The sequence below is a fragment of the Hesperophylax consimilis genome, chromosome 18 (assembly GCF_061612785.1).
Source record: "Hesperophylax consimilis isolate HC1 chromosome 18, BYU_Hcon_1.0, whole genome shotgun sequence".
Classification (NCBI taxonomy): Eukaryota; Metazoa; Arthropoda; class Insecta; order Trichoptera; family Limnephilidae; genus Hesperophylax; species Hesperophylax consimilis.
In genome coordinates, this window is record NC_142853.1 from 26,517,909 (window position 1) to 26,533,930 (window position 16,022).

Sequence of the window (16,022 nt, forward strand, 5' to 3'; positions counted from 1 at the left end):
CATACAAGTTTATCTAAAAACTTTTTATTTAAATACGTTTTATTGCTCATAAGTAAAAATATTTTTTTTACCGAATATTTAAACATTGAACATACAAAATATTATAGTGAATTTATTTATTAATTTTCGGGAAATTGACAGTTTACATATATTTCAGTTTGTACATAAGTATTATATAGCCAAAATAAAACCATATATGGATTTCCTACTTATGACTTTACCTCTACTAAGACAGCATAGCAAGGAATAAGTAAATTAAATTCGTAAAAAAGAATGGAATTCAAAAACTAATACAAAAAAAAAGATTATAGAAAACAAAATTTATAATTATAAATTTATCAATACATTTATAGCCATGGACAGAGATTGTAGATTTACATCAAATCATAATAGAAACATAAACAATATAGACATAACATTATTCACAAACCATCAGAGAAATATTCTTTTACCGACCTCTTGTATTTGGTAAGTTCGCAAATGAAAATATCCACCTTGGATAATACGCTACTGTAATTATTGCATAGTGTGTTCAGGCGAGAATTCTGCTTAGAGTTCGTTTTGCATTGATCCACCCTGAACAGGACAGAAGAGCGTGTTGAACGCGCAGGTACATTGAATTGAATCTTATTTAGCAACTCTGGGCATTGAATATTATTGTTAACTACTGTTAACTATTGTTAACTACAGGAATAGTGCATCTTTATGATACCTCCGTACAATCAGTGAATCAATTTTAAAGTATGAAGCTGCCTCTGCATAATTACTAAATCTTACAAATGACTTGTAAGAAAGAATTTATGTAAAGTAAATTGTCTTTCTTAGACAAGGTGTCTTGTGTCTTGTGCTGAGGCGGACTAAAGTTATTTAGTTCTATTTTATTTATCGTTTTAAGTGTTTTTACAGAGTTTTTTCATTGGCTTCTTTCGGCCAGATTTTTATTCTTGATTTTTATTCATTAAACTATTGGTTTTAATGTAGTTTAGTAGAGGAGACCAGTGCAGTGGAGGGTTCCAAATTTTCGAAAAGTTTCAATAGTACTTTTAATTATATTTATATCTTTCTAATTGATACTTTTAAGTCATAACGATTCATAATGTAGCAGTTTCAATAATAATAATTTAAAAAAACATATTGTCTTCCGTGGTTTGTACGTATAATAAAGAACATGTTGTGTCCCGTGGTTTGTATGTATAATAAAGAACATCTTGCCTCCCGTGGTTTGTATTTATAATACATAATATGTTGTGTCCCGTGGTTTGTATGTATAATAAAGAACATGTTGTTTCCCGTGGTTTGTATGTATAATAAATAACATGTTGTGTCCCGTGGTGTGTATGTATAACAAAGAACATGTTGTTTCCCGTGGTTTGTATGTATAATAATTAACATGTTGTGTCCCATGGTTTGTATGTATAATAAATAACATGTTGCCTCCCGTGGTTTGGATGTATACTAAAGAACATGTTGTGTCCCGTGGTTTGTATGTATAATAAAGAACATCTTGCCTCCCGTGGTTTGTATGTATAATAAAGAACATCTTGCCTCCCGTGGTTTATATGTATAATAAATAACATGTTGCGTCCCGTGGTTTGTATGTATAATAAAGAACATGTTGTGTCCCGTGGTTTGTATGTATAATAAAGAACATGTTACCTCCCGTGGTTAAATTCATTGGTTGTAATTCAATATTTGAAATTTGTAGTTATGTTGTTTAAATTTCTTATTGAAATCTTGTAATCTTGAAAATTTAAGTAAGAATTCATGATTTTTCAGTAAATATAACCAATGTAAAATGCATTCCTTAGCACAGAAATTCCCGGTGAGGAAGTCATTATAATAAAAAATCTAATTCGAAGCCTTATAATAAGATGAATATATCACCGTAGTGATACCGTAGCAACACTAGGCCTAGATCTAGATGCTAGCACGAGCTGGCTGCCGCTACGAGCGCGGGCTAGGCGCTACGATGCTACGACGCTACGCCGCGGCCGTACGAGTTCGGGGGATACCTACCTGTTACAGGCCAGGCTACCCGCTACGAGCCTTCGCCCGCGGCCGGGCGGGTCCGGGAAGAGGCGCCACTACCGTCGCTCGCCAGTCTTGCTTCGGATCTGCGCGTGAGTGGTTCTCTGCGCGCGGTGCTAGTTCAACATTGCTCCCGCCGGAAACTTCATTTTTTATAATTAGTATATTAGTTTTAATTTAAATATTACTTTTTGCCGTTTTAGAAAGTCGGTCGTTGAGTGCCCGACGTGCAAGGGACGCGGTGAAGCTGAGAAGTGAGTACCAGACAAGTTATTAAACTTTCAACTTTTTAAAGTATTTTGAAATAAAATATGCGAAATATTTTTTAAAATAAAAAAAAACTGTCATTATATATAATTATATAAGAGATTTTTTTTTTAAAATGAGAGTTAATTTTTTTTATAAATAAGACTCAATCTGAAAATAATTTTGTAAATCCGAAAAAACTTTTTTTCTAGCTTGTATTTTTTTTATGCAAAAATTATGTTTTCATTAAATGCGATATTAAGTTTACATGCAAATAAAAAAATATATATTTTGTATTTAAAAAAAGATATAGTTTTTTTTTAAATAGGTCTGGTGTAATGTTCGTAAAATGGGTTCATTTCTCGATCAAAATTACCGTTCTTATTATTTAAAAAAAATCTGTTATGTTACCTGTTACGTTATTTGACCCGCAATATTATGTGAGATATCAATTTTACCAGCCGAATATAAGTGATTCGAGATTTTAGCCAACGCTTCGGACAGCATTAGTGGCCATCGTCAGGGCAGATGCCGAAGCGCAACATGGCATAATAACCCAAAAATTAAACATGATAAAAATAAAATTGTTTTAAATTAATTTTATCTATAATTATCAATACCTGACCCAATTTAAATCACGGAAAGTCAATGTTTTTCGGTTTTCAGTATTGTTTATTTTTAATGGTAAATGAACGTAAAATTGATAAAATCCTGTCAGGCTGTGCATAAAAATAAATGTCCTTTATCATTGGATCAGCAATCTCCCTCCAAAGTTAGCCGATTAGCACTGAGCATACCTGCTAAATCTAATCACTTGACGAGTTTCATTTAACCCAGTGAATCTTGGCTAATCGGATCTGCCGGCGCAGATTTGGAATATTTCAAAGGATCTCTGAGACCCTAACTCAAAGTGTAATATTCACGGAGAGGAAAAGATGAAAGCGATCTTTTTATGGATGTCTACTTATTAATAATGGTGATCCCTATCATCTATTTGAGTTTTACTATATGGTATCTTGATTAAATCCATTTCTTCAACTGCATAGACTCTTATATTACTTAAAATGTAGCTTCTAAAACCTGATCATATTGCATTTGTACAAGGGTGTAGAGAACAAGCATATTGGTATACATATTCCAAACCAGGAAAGACCTGAGTTTTTTCATTGACTTAGTGCAATAATAATCAATTATTTTTTTATCTTCATACTTTAACATCGACAGAATAGTCAATATGAACATGTATCGTAAGCTTTTCTCCAGAGTGTGGAGAAAAAAAAATGTTGATTTACATATTCCAATGCAATAATTATTAATTCTATAATTCTCTTCATTCATAAGCATCTACAGAATGCACAATATGAACATTTATAGTAAACTCTTCTCCAGAGTGTGGAGAAAACAGCATTTTTATGTACATATTCCAATGCAATAATTATTAAATCAATTATTCTCTTTATTGATTTAACATCTACAGAATGTCAAATATGATCATGTATCGTAAGCCCTTCTCTACAATCGAGCTAGCAAACCATTATTCAACAGAAAATATAGCAAACCAGCGCCAGATATATAAAGCAAACGCTTTAAAATCTTTGCATAATGACAACGCTTTTATCCAGCAATATTTCTCTGTTTTTTCCATCCTTTTGGACTTACATAGATACATTACTTGGCTCTAAAAGGTTTTCATTATTCGTTTCACAAAGCTATGTATTGTGTCATTTATTTTCAGAAGGCATTGCTCGGTTCAATGAAAGAAAGGAGTAATGCTGTAGTATATATTTAAGTTTTAACAAGCAATATACATCAGAATTTTTTTTTCAGAACAGCCATTTCGTGCAACGTGTCTCTAATTCATATTATGTAATTATATGTAGACAAAAAAACCTACAAAATGTACGAAAATGGGCTCAAGGTTGACTTGGATTTCCAGAGATGAAACTTTCGAACTGCACTTTTTCTAATTATTCAAATGAAGAAAGGGTAATTACGTTTTATAAAGATTAATGTGGAATTTCAGAATGCAAAAGTAGCTGAATCTTATTTCAAAGAATCAAAGACGAGTCTTATTTAAATAATATTAAAATACGGAAAAGGCTGTGTGCCAATATTTGTAAATCCAAACTGTAGGTCTTTTAAATGAAATATTAACATTTGACATAATTCCGTGTACTTGAGTTCGAAGGTATAGCCCTCTATTAAAAATAATAGCTTAATTTTAAATGTTTTTTTTTCATTTCTGGGGGTTAATAGGTGAATCTTTAAAGGGTTTCTTGGGATTAGCCGTTTCCCGCCACCCCCGCTAAAAGTGTTTACAACGTTGGGTTAAACCATAGAAAAATAATGTAAGAAATGAGATGTGGGCGTGTTTGGTAATTCAAAAGTCAGCTTAAATTTCAAATAATGAACTGTGTTTCATAATTGTTATAAAATTTTCATTTTAAACATCATACGACGTTAGGCAAGTGTAAGAGAGACAAAGCGCGTGATAAATTCAAAAAACTACTAAGTCTTGTTGAGATATTGGTTTCCATTCAAATTTCGATGGAAAGCATTTCTAGCGCGTATTATCTTTTCAGTGGGTTAAGCCAACTACGTGGATTGATTACGGAGCAGATAAAAAACCAAGGGATGTGAACAACACGTTAGACTCAAGACCGATACAAAACAGAAATGTTGGCTGAAATAACTGGGCCTTTTAGAAAATATTTCGACAAAGAAATCCTAAGAAATATTTCTTCAATTTGATCAAGGTAAATAAAACTTTTGGAACTGGGTAGAATTAATTGTTTTTTCCGCTTTGTTGCTCTGTTTCCCTTACCTACTGATCGGAAAAATAAACCAGCTGAAAAATTCTTTCGTTATTAAAAATATCACGTTATATTCGTAAGAGAGTTACTTCATTTTTACTATTTTCGGGAAGGTTTTTTTTCTTTGATCACTATAGAGTCTATAAAGGGGCTTTTTTGAAAATCTTTCTATGAGAGATTGTAAAATCATACATTTTACATGCAGCGATGAATTCTTAAAAATTTTCTACCCAAGAAAAGAGGTTATCACAATGATATACTCTTTTATCATATTCATAAATTTCAGGTTAAAGGTTTCACTTTAAAAATTTTTATTAAAATTCCTGGAAAATGTGTTTGAAAATTGAAAACCGATAACATTATTGTAGATTTTTTCATGTCCATTATTTAATATACTTTTTTCATTTTGTTTATCCGTCCTAAGGATGTTAATATAAAATATCTCAACTCAATAATATTTTTTGAATTCAATAATATTTTTTGATCCCACTTCTGGATTGATAAGAAAGAATACATTTTTATTCATGAACGGCGACGTATATCACTAAAAACTAAGGAAGAAGTACTAAATATTTGCTTTGAACCCAGATATTTTTTTCATCAAAGTCCGTTTTTTAATCACTTTTTATGAAGTACTAAATTATTAAATTGAGTGAGAAAGGTTTTGCTATAGAAACCTTTGTTAAATCTTCCTTTAGATAAAATGAGGTTTTGAAAACATTTAGATGTATTATAGAAATAATAAAAAGGTGACAAGTGATCAATGACAATCTGAAAGACTTGACTTGTTTAAAAAAATTAACACCGTATTTTTTATCCAGATAAGAAGTGATGTTTAACATTCTTAAATTTTTCAATAATGTTCATTACATACTATTTATTTTTTAGAAAAAAGTCACGGCATATGTCATGATAGAATGTGACATGCAAGTACCAAGGAGAAATTAAAAATGTTCTTATTAGTCATGGGGGATAGTGGGAGAGTTTTACGGCAATGTGTGATTTTGAAATTTTTTTATATTTCATGGTAAAATAAAAATATCGAACTATATCGATGGTATTTGATAGTTATGACGAAAAACGCCAAAATTCGAATTGAAAATAGATTATTGGAACTTTTCGTAAAAATATACTAATAAAGAGCTTTTTATAAATGACCGCCCAAACTCGTTATGAGAAAAATGTCTAGAGTTAATCCATAAAAAATATCCTCCAAATATTGCGCTGCTTTATATTCGTATTGTCAGAGATTTTCAATACCCCATTGTCAGTCGAAGACTTTCCCGGGCAATGAGAACTCATGAGTTTTCTTTTTATTACAAAGCATAAAATAGCACTTTCTTCTCCGTGGGGCTCCGCACAGTACTATAAGTACAAAGAAGCCTCCTGCAGATCCCATGGTTAGAACCTTCTACAAGCCTCCGTGGGGCCAATCGTAAGCGTGACAAGTAAAACCTTTCAGATTCATTAGTTTCCTATTATTACAATGCACGAGATGTCCGGCTTAAGGTGATAAACCAATTTACGGGAGGAACTGAAAATACTTCTAGAAAAATTTTTTTAACATCTTTGAACATGATATAATTTGTAGTAAGTGCAAAAATATCGTAGTATTAAATTTTACGTTCAGTTTTACCGTTTTTTTTTTAAGTTCTGTCACACTGATTAAAATTGACAAATTGTTGAACGTTGAGCTTTGACGTTTGCATACAAATATAGAAAGTATAAGAGTCCACAGCAGTTTTTAGGTCAATTCAAAAAATTTCAGCTTGCCACCATGAGCTACGGAGCAATGAAATATCCATAAGGGTAAGATAAGACTTTGATGAAAACTTGTTTGATGCTTAATTTTAAAGAAGAAATAACGTTGAAAGTAGTTGAAATCTACTGAGTATTTATTTAGGCAGGCTTCTGAGGTTACTATGATGTATTCTGATTGTTTTCGGTGAAAAAAATATAATAGCTACTGGAATGGAACAGTTTGGTCATGTATAAAAATTCTTAACGTCTTATTCTTATTTGTATTATTTTAAACTTGTTTATTTATACTTTCCCTTACACAGGAAAAAAACATTTTTCTGAAAAACCTATCTTCCTCCTAACACAATTAGGAGGTTATTATTAGTTATTTAACATAGTTAAATTTTTTAACTCATTACCAGAAAAAAATAGAAACATGAATGCAAATATAAACGAATTCAAAAGCCACCTTAAAAAGTATTCCGAACAGTTGAACTGAATCGTACCAGATATAAACCAATATAACAACACCCCCATACATACAAGCCCTGCTTATTTATGGGGGTACATAATAATAATAATAATTGGATAATTTGTAAAGCGCCGTTTTTGTGAAAAATCACCTCAAAGGCGCTGTACAATTTATTTCCTAGGATCTAGAATACTCATATGATGTAATTAATAACTGTACTATATTTGTGTAATTATATTATGTAATTGTTATATTATGTAATTCGTGTATCTTTTTTTTACTAAAAAAAAAAAAAAAAACACAAAAAATACTTTAGTTTGTAATATTCATAATTGATAACTATAAATATTATAATGTGGAAATTTATTGACAAAAAACACTAGATTCGCATCGTTGTCACTGAAAGTAATAATTTTTTATATATTAATGCGACTATTAAAACATTGTAAATACAAAATATGATATGAAATTGTATTTCTTAGTCCTCCTCACTAGAGTAACATGCACTTAGGCGAAATAAAGTTATTCATTTCTGTTTTATTAGTTTTTATGTCGTGTTTAATATTTTTCTCAGAGTTTTTTCATTAATATCTTTCAGCCAGATTTTTAATCATTCAAATTTTCTATTCGCTTTATATCAGGGGGAATGATGTTGTGGAGTTTCAAATATAATTTCTTCGTCTGAATGTGGTTTTACGACCTGGAATATTTTTGCTAGATAAATACGCGGTATTGTAGAGGTTTCAGTATTTTTGAATAATTTAAATATTATATTCTGAATATATTTATTGTACATTTGGTATATCAAAACTTTTAAAAATTTCAATCAAAGGCGTTCTTATGGGAACTTTCAGTATGGTCTTTATGATTCCTTTTTGAAATGTTTTATTACATTCCTTCTGTGCTATTTGGTACCTTTGTTTATTTTATTGTAATGATTTCTAAATTTATTTAATGCTACACACAATAAAAGTTTCTGATGTCTATCGGAATATTGGAAACAGAATCTGTATTGTTTAATTAGCGTGGGTGTAATGAACATCACGAAGGTTTGCCAATAATATAGTTACTTCCAAAGTGAAGAAAAGTTTCAAATACAATTACAAAAAAGGCTTCACGTTATGTATTGGATTACTAATCTAACTTTGAGCAGTTACTACACTTAACATTAAGAAAATCGTTTAACCTTTTGGAAAAGGTATTTAGATTTGTAGGCGAATTGTTTAAAAACATATTTACCATAATGATTTTTGAAGCCAGTTTTAATACAATGAAAAGTGTCAGAGACTAGTTAGAAAATAGTTCAGAACTATAATAATATTTTATATAATGACTAGTTGACGTGTAGCCGGCGTTGCCGAGGGTTATCCTTAGGAAAAAGATATATACTATCGTGAACTTAGGTCTATTTAAAATACACAATTTCGTACTTCATTTTTTCGATGTATTTCATAAGGTTTAGCCAGCGTTAGCACTGTAATCGCCAAAAAATATTTTTTAAGATTTGATTACAAAACATCAACCTTTCTCTACTTTCTCTAAATATAATATGCATGTCTTATTTATATAAACCTTTCGAAAGAAATTCAGAAAATGATAGTGAACATCGTGTCCAAATCCGTTGCGTAGAAGAACTAAGCGTACAGACAGACGCGGATAGCGACTTTATTTTTTACTATTTAGAGATAAGTTGCCGTTCATTGTAAAATTAACAAGTTTGGGGTGCTACCGATATATTTATTAACTGACATAGTTTATAGAATAAAGCTTAAACTATAGCAGCACTTCGTTGAATCCTATAAATTATAGTAGCTTATTGGTAATGTAGTTTTAGTGATTTGTCTTATGTATAGCATTGTTCTAGTTTATATTTTATTTTATGTTGCTGTTACATTTCCTATTGTTTTATATTTAGTACATCAGTTTATTGTTATTTATTATTGCTTATTATGTGTTGTGATTGGTGCTATTAATAAAAAACCGTGTCTTATAAACATGAGTTTATCATTAAAAATAATACTCTATTTATATAAATCGATATTTTTGACCGGTCAATGGCTGAATTGGCATCGCGTCTGGGTCCCATCTAGGCGTGATTTGTTCATTTCTTCATCGGACTAAGTTCTCCATCACGACACAAGCAACATTTTCCGCTTACTGTGATGGTAAATTTCTAGAACAAATATGAATATACTATGTCTCTACGCCATCTAGTGGGAGATTCAGCGCTAACAAAGCCTTTCCTACAAAAATAAAGTTGGTTGTTTACACGTGAAAAAATGTAATAAGCAATTATTGTTGAATGAAATACTAGTAAATTTTTAGTTATTTGGCGAGTTTCAAATAAGCCGACGTAGCTTAGTAGTCTACAGCAGCTGGCCGGCAACGGAAAATGAAGGCTGCAGATTCAATTCCCGTCAGCAGATTTATTTTCAATTTGTATGGGTATTTCAGGCGAATAATTATTGTTCATAATAACTTAATAATTTTTGAAAAAAACTTTGTCTTATAAATATTAATTTATCATTAAAAAACAATCAAGGTATATTCTGTTCTAATATTCCATGTAAAAACCCAGCTGGGCGTAAATCCAATTAAAATAAAATTGGATTGTCAGGCACTATGACCAAGCTGTCTTTCAGAGATGTTCTGGCAAAAGCCAATAAATATACGAGTATAATCATCATTTCTTTCACAGATCATACATTGCTACCTTGCATTGAAACATTTCCACATTCGAGCATTACCTCTGAGTACCATCCTACTACGTAAAGATACAACAGATTTAAACCAACATAATATATTGCTCTACAAGATAAATTCCTTCTTACAATAGGTAACATCAGTTAATTGTTGACGTTATGTACCAAATAATATAATCATTTCATAGATGTGCAAAAAAAAAATATTTATCGACGCATATTTGTTTGTTTTCTTTCTCTACACCTCTACACCATTTATCAGGTAGATATCAGAACTTCTAATTAAGTAGCGAACATCATTTTAAGTATTAATTTTATAGTTTATCAACTTTTGCACATTAAAAAAAGGTGTATTTAAAACTAGAATTGTATTAATTGTATTAACGAAAGATTTTAAAAATATTATTTTGAGGGATCAGTAGGATTTATAAGCCCTGTTAGGAGTTCTACCGAGCCGAACCCTCTGATGAAAATATCTGGAGTCGGTGAATTATTTTGACATTTGATCTCTGGTGAGTTGACGTGTTGTTCTTGTATTGTTTTTTTTTTATTTATTTTGCTTATATAATGCACTTGCATAATGTTGATTGACTAGATGATCATTTGTGGAAAAGTGTGTAGAAGGGTTTATTTTTTCCTATGAAGAAGAATTAATCTAGACATAAAATCGGAAAAAAATAGAATTATGGTAGAATTGTCATTTTGAGGAGTTATCAAGGAAACCAAAGAAAATACTAATTCTAGTGAAATCATGTGGCAGGATCATAAGTAAACACGATTATTTCATTATTTGTGTGGCCTCATTACGTGTACACTTTCAAATGGTTTTATTACATATTCCTCAATTACAACATTACAATATAAACAGTTGATTTACTATAAATAAATTTAATGAAATGTCAAATTCTTGAGTAGAATTAAAAACATGCTTATTTAGAATACGATTCGGTAATGTTATATTTTAAAAACTTTGACACTTTGTAATAAAATTTAATTTGTTAGGGAGTATCTGTTCACCCAGTTGGGTCTGTTCTAGAATATAAGTGGTCTTACTAAAACCTTTTCAATAAATCACGTGAAATTACTGGCTGTCAAACACACTGCCTCCGACCCTCACTCCCCATCCAACCCCAACCCACAGTGTTAACTGCTGCCCGACTGCCAAAATCTCTCTCAACTAATGCCTAAACACGAACTTTAAATACAATACATTTCTTCGGAAAATACTTCGCGAAATAGGTACCGAATTAAATATGAGACAATTACTTCACGGGTCAAGCGTAACTATGCGAAACGAATAATAATTAATACACGTAAGAGACTTAACCACCTGAATTCAACAAAGGTTATTTAAGATCATGGGAATTATCATGAGAGATTACTGAGGGAATACAATAATTGTGCTGCAAAATAGGGCAATAACTTTACACAATGATGTCGTCTCTCATCCTGCATTCTGCCTGAATCTGAATGGAAGGAGAGAGGTTGCCTAGTTAGCTCAAACTCCAGAAGATAGGCAGATAATTTGTATTCACTAATTGTAAACCATTTTAACTTAAAATTGTATTCTTTTCAATTTACCCAGTGTAAAATCTACATTGGCGTATAAAAATAATAAATAGATAAAAACATATGAATATTCACGATTGATGATATTTTAGTATATAGTTTTCTGTTTTTATAGCTTTACTGATTTCGCCACCGATAAAAAGTGTCTTAGTTACACAGCGAATAAAGACTGCGAAAACTTATTTTTGAATTATTACTAATAAAAAATATCGTTAATTTGCTGCGAAAGAGCTGAAAACGTCGCATTTTTATAGACATGCGGTTCCCACCATGAAAAAGTTTGTTTTTTTCTGAAATTATTTTTTTATCGACTGTAACATCGTGAATGTAACAAGAATTTCATGTTTGATGTTGATTTTTTTAATAATATAAATGCCTTACGCATGATAAGTCCAAGAAAACAATGTTAACATTGCGCAAACAATGAATCCAATCTTTTTGGTCATTCTCTGGGAATTATTACCATCATCGAAGTAACCGTTTTCTTTCAAATTCCCTAATGAAAGGAATTGGTTTTCGAAATTTCGGCAAAAACCTTTTTTGCTGTATAAATAATGTATATATATATCTTTCCATGAACTCTTTTATGTCCGTTAATATCATTTTCTACTATGCAAACGGTTGCTTATCAATGATTTTTGTGAGATCATAATATACGAGTTGTTTTCAAAAGCGAACAAAAGAGCCAAAATGCTGAAATCGAATGCCAGTATTCACCAACTTTTCGCACTCAACTCAATGACTACCTTGAGTACTACTGTACCTTTTGGTTCTAGCCCATTAAGCATGCGCTCTTTCTCTCACACTTCGTATAGCATATCGCCATCGTATTTGATCAAAATGAAAATTTCATTATGTTGATGAAACGCAGTTCTGCATACGAAATTTTAACAAAGAAATATCAGACTTTTTATCACGAAACACGCCCACACAGAATTCCCTATGTTTTTCTTTATTTCATTCTTTCACATTAAATAAATTTCTTAATTCGCCTATAAATAGTTTAATTCACCTTATTTATATATTTTTTAAATAGTATAGCAAAATGGGTAGTTTAAAAATTAAGTCGAGTCATGAGACATAAATATACTGATCAAAAAATGTATTTAAAATCATTTACTATCCAACCCTGTCACAAAATGTACAAATATCAAATAAAATCAAAAATGCAAAATGCTATAAGCAAAAATGTACCAAACTGGTGATTATGAACGTAATATTTGAAACCGGTCTGGTGGAATAAAGTTTATTTTTTTATTATACTTGTTTGAAAATCTGTTTAAAGCAGTAAACACTAAACGACGTAATTTGCATGGTTTACACTGCATGGTAAGTCTAGTTTTTATCATGAGCTATGATGCTGTGAATTATGTATCTATTTGTCCAAAAGATTAATCGTATTTTTCTTATTATCTTGAGTAGAGTAGTTTCACCATAATAAGAACCATGGGTGGGATTGTAGGAAATATTGCGTATTTAATTTTAAGTTACTGGCAAGGTCTACCAGCTTGTTAACCTGAAACGACACGTAGCCCCCACAAAACTATAGCGGTGGAATTTGGAAATCATTTTACGAGACGTCACATCTCTTACATAGTTCCTTCCTGCGTTCATCTTCTGGTAATAACATTGTCGCGTGTATCTTGACCGATATTTTCAGCACTCTGTTAAGGTAAAGCGCAGTTAAACTCACTGCTAAAGAATACTTAATATTAACCTGACTCAAAAATATATTTAATGACTTTCGAACAATGAATAAAGTCATAAAATATTGATATTAGTAATAATTACTGAAACTACTTCAGTAATTATTACTGTAATAATTTAAGGGTTAGTGTTACGGGCTCGCGGATTGAGTTAATGCAACGAACATATTTGGCAAACGTATCGTAAACCAATCTAAAAAAGGCTATTTAACTTTAGTAAATTAATCAACCTTAAGCGTTCTGATAAGTGGACCAAATGAATAGGTTTCACGCAATTTAAACCCAAAATCCTTTAACTTCTAGTTACCCATTAACAGTTCCATACAACTTCTAAAGTCCTTAAAGAGCTACTGCCTCCTGAGCAGTAAGTCAATATTTAATCAACAGGTTTGCCGGAAAATTTCCTTATTTACTTTAGCTTTAAGGGCAGACAAAGGGCGACTTTATTACTTGAATTATTCTTACCAGTAAAGAAAGATAAAGTCAGAATGTTGTTTTTGAGGATAATGTTTTTTTAAATGTGATTAAAATACGTAAAAAATAATTTCGGAAAAGTTGTTTCATTTATTTTATTAATTTCCCAACTGAAATTGAAACCATGTGATTTAGGAAATGTTGTGAGGCTCAAGGCAATAAAGAAAGGAAAGGAAAGGTAGTGGGTTTAAAGGAGATATTCAGATCAGGTGACAAAACATGCCTAAAGCCAATTCAACCACCTTTCCTTTCATATGTTACTGAGAGGGTATTCCAGGATAGAAAACACTAATTTCGGTTCATCCCTCTGTCTGTAACTACTGTTTAATGAACTCTCGCTTTTGCTTCGAACTATTTTATTTTATTTTGTTTGTATGATTCGATAAAGTATACCTTTAATACAATCGTTTTAACAGATAATTATTTAAATTACCATTTTTCAAAATTGGAACTGATTTTTCGAGAATTCAGACCATATCATTTAGATGAGTCACGAAGTGAAAAAAATGGTTTCTTCCATTTAACCTTCCCTTAGTTCAATTTGATCTCTACGCTGACCGACCGGAAACTACCGAATCCAGTCCGCGCGCACTACTGTTCGCGTGGTAATAGTGTATGTTTTGACGAGATGTACAGGGATTCTATGATTTCTTTTGGTGACAATGTTTTTTTACAAATGTATAGCGATATGCGGACACATGTAACATATCCTAAGTTCATGCACCACATATAGATTTAGCCTACAAACCAGTCGATATTCAAATCTTGCAATACTTTGATAATGTTTGCAATACTAACAAAACTTTATTTCTAAAAGGACCACACTACATGGCCATTAAAGTATATAACAACCTTCCACGTAGAATCAAACAAATAACCGACATACTTAAATTTAAATCAACACTAAAAACATTTCTTTTAAACAAATGTCACTACCCCTTAAATGAATGCCTTACATAAATTAAATACCTCTGTTTTTTTTATTTTTTCGTTACAAACATTTGTTAATATGTAATTGTTGGGTTATGTAATATAATATGTATTTTTTGGGTTAGATGGAAGAAATAGGATGTAAACTATAAGTTTTACCCTTTGTATTCTGTATTTTTGTGTAAAAATTATATTTTTTTAAATTTTGTATTAATATAGTTCATAATTCTATTGACAGCTTATGCTTCTTGCAATGCTATGGCTTAGACTTACATAAAAACTTCAGCCGCAGTCTTGTTTAAGATACCACAAGGAAGAACAGATGTTCTAGCACACAATAGCACGCCACGAGGAATGGTGATTTTGAATAAAATTTCTTAAACAGTAAATGCATTTAATTACTCTTAAGACTTGAGACTTTTTTTGTATAGTTATCATTCCAGTTGTTAAGAGTGTCAGAATGAAAAGATTGCATTGTAAATGGATTATAATTTGTTATACAATAAAATACACAAAGGAAATAAACACATTTTTTTTCTTATCTACTTATAAATAACTTCCCTAATAAAGTGTCAATAAAGTAAACGAATTCTTTAAAATAAATAGAGCATTTTCAAGTAATACTACTTATAAGTTTATTCCTTTCATTTCTTTCTTGCAAATTCAATAACACTGCCAAGCTTCTGCCATCAAAATGCGAGAGAAAGAAATAGATCACAAAGTAAAAAATTGTATTACGGCTCCCACCGGGAGACTGAAGGGGGATTACACAAGGAGTGAGGAGTGAGGAGTAGGAATGAGGAATGAGAAGTACAGGAGTACAGGGGGGCAGGAGGAAGAGATACTATTGGTTTTATGGCAGGTAAAAGATGTGTTTTGGTGTGAATGTCATGTTTCATTATAACATACGGCGTAGAGCTAAGATAATTCTAAAGCTAGATTTACAGAAAGTTTTTTTGTAATAAATGTAGACGTAGGCATTTACATACTAAGATTCTGATTTTTTTATTGACTAACCTTCTTTTTCTTTATGCCTACATAATAAGATCTTTTATCTCTAGCGAACAATTGTCAAAGCAATTATCAACAAAATACAGATAAATAATTATTTATATTTGTTTGCTCTTCAACATTAAATAGCAATATATTATAATTTGTAGTTTAAGGCGATGCACTACGTCGTGTAATATTTTTAATCGAGCTGCTATCAATAACACACCTTACGTAGATGGCGATAAGGCTTAAATTCTCTCTTAACACCATCCAGCTGTTTTGATTTATGCAAGAAAAAAACATTGCCAAAAAGTGCGTTTTATTTTATTTTGTGGATGTTCAGGCACAA

At 31.0% G+C, this 16,022-nt stretch overlaps 1 protein-coding gene across 1 annotated transcript in view; it reads left to right on the forward strand.

The window, feature by feature from the left end:
- Positions 1 to 2,230: 2,230 nt before the first annotated feature.
- rsh (Rap GTPase activating protein radish) overlaps positions 2,231 to 16,022 on the forward strand; it is a 558,630-nt gene continuing 544,838 nt past the window's right edge. Inside the window, exon 1 of the mRNA XM_089642770.1 lies at positions 2,231 to 2,282. The gene's annotated coding sequence lies outside the window, so the exon portion shown is untranslated. The remainder of the gene's footprint in view (positions 2,283 to 16,022) is intronic.